The sequence below is a fragment of the Schistocerca piceifrons genome, chromosome 6 (genome assembly GCF_021461385.2).
Source record: "Schistocerca piceifrons isolate TAMUIC-IGC-003096 chromosome 6, iqSchPice1.1, whole genome shotgun sequence".
In the NCBI taxonomy this organism is placed as follows: domain Eukaryota; kingdom Metazoa; phylum Arthropoda; class Insecta; order Orthoptera; family Acrididae; genus Schistocerca; species Schistocerca piceifrons.
The window spans coordinates 224,749,882-224,751,998 of record NC_060143.1 but is presented as its reverse complement, the minus strand read 5'-3'; positions in this window follow the sequence as shown (position 1 = coordinate 224,751,998).

Here is a 2,117-nt window from a genome sequence, read left to right as displayed (position 1 = left end):
GCGAGCGCCACTACTGCCAGCTAAATAAAAGATTCAAACTACGGAAGGCACTAACTACTGATAGGCATAGTTAGCAAATGAAAGATTTTAATAGAGAACAAACAATGTATTTACCTCAATAGTGTTCAAAAGTCATAATGTATATAGCCGTTCATGATATCCAGTATTACAAATTTCCAAACTCCATCTCTCTCCTCACATCCACCACTGCTGGCGGCTCACCTCCAACTGCGCAACGCTACGCGCTGTTAACAGCCAACTGCCCAACACTACAATGGCAGACAACAATGCAAACTGGCCACGGACTGCACACAGCACAGCCAGTGATTTTCATACAGAGCGCTACGTGGCGTTACCAATAAGAAAACCTAAACAGCCTACTTACACCTTTAGCGACGCCCGCGTGGTTGTTGGTCACGGTGTAGACTCCAATGGGGAGTATCTGTGTTCAATTCTCCCTCGTGCCCTTTGCGACAAAATTATGAACTTCCCGCAAGGTCATAGAGTGTCTGTTTGCTGTATTCAGATTTATCTCTGTATTGTGGTGTAACATCGATTTGCAACTACGAGATGTGAGAAAGTGACCTCCAGATGTACCCATCTCTTTTCGTTCTACACAAGTACCACATGTTACGGCTGTTGGGTTCCGTCTTGGAAGTTTTCGCTCTTGAAGTCCTCTGTTGTTCACAGTTCATACCTGTTTATTTGTTGTTTTCATTTCTGTGATAGGTCTGTGAGGTATCTCGCCTGCTCTCACTATCCGTCACATTTACTTGCGACGGTAATATTTTCTTACCACATGACTAATATTCTATAACCAGTGCATGTAGTATGACAATTGCCAAGACTACAGAAGGTGAACAGACAAGTCAATGACAGGATATTTTATAATTTTAGGGGAAAGAAATACGACGGTAATCCCAAAAGTAAGGTCTCCTATTTTTTTTAAGTACAGAACTCTGTTTGCGTGGCAGTTGGTCACACTGTTTGAAGTGTGCTTCACGCGCTGTGTGTAAACATGCGCACGCCGCGCTGAGGGGTTCAGTCTTGGCTTGGCGGCCGTTGAGAATGGAGCTCCCGTTGGATGTTACCGCCAAGTGCGAATTGAGTGCAGTTATTCTGTTTTTGAACGCGAAGGGCACTGCACCGATTGAAATCCATCGCCATTTGACGGAAGTGTATATTGAGTCGTGCATGGAAGTCAAAAAAGTTCTTAAGTGGTGTAGAGTATTTGCAGCTGGTCGGACCGAAATCCACGACGAACAAAGGAGCGGGACACTGTCAGTTTCTGAGGAGACAGCTTTGAAGGTTGGGCAAAGCATGCGTGAAGATCGGCGGGTCACCCTGGATGATCTCTGCACGTTGGTTCCTGAGGTTTCCCGAAGCACCACTTACAGAATTTTAAAGGAAACATTGAACTACCGAAAGGTGTGCGCAAGATGGGCGCCACACATGCTGACTGAGGACCACATGCGGCAACGAGTTGATGCTTCCCGCACATTTCTTCACCGCCTTGCTCAGTTGTCACAGGTGGCGAAACCTGGGCATACCACTTTACACCTGAGACCAAGCAACAGTCACACCAGTGGCGGCATCCTTCTAAGCCAAATTTCTTCAAACAAACACAGTCTGCCGGTAAAGTCATGACAACCGTTTTTTGGGGTCAGAAAGGGGTATTGTTGGTCGACTTTATGTCCACTGGGACCACGCTTAACGCTGGCAGGTACTGTGAGACTCTGAAAAAACGGGCAATTCAGAACCGGAGAAGAGGAATGTTGAGCAAGGGCGTACACATTATCCATGACAAAGCTCGCCCACACGCCGACAGGCAAACCGTTGCTCTCCTGCAACAGTTTCAGTGTAACATAATCACCCACCCACGCTATAGTCCTGCATTGGCGCCCAGTGACTATCACCTGTTCCCTAGGTTAAAAGAACATTTGGCTGAAAAGCGATTCAGCTCCGACGACAAGGTGAAAGAAGAGGTTCATAACTTTCTGCGCAGCATGGCGCTGAGCTGGTATTACATGGGCATACAAAAACTGCCACAGCGACTACAAAAATGCATCGACAAAAATGGTGACTATGTCGAAAATTAGCTAAATGTTCAAGCTGTA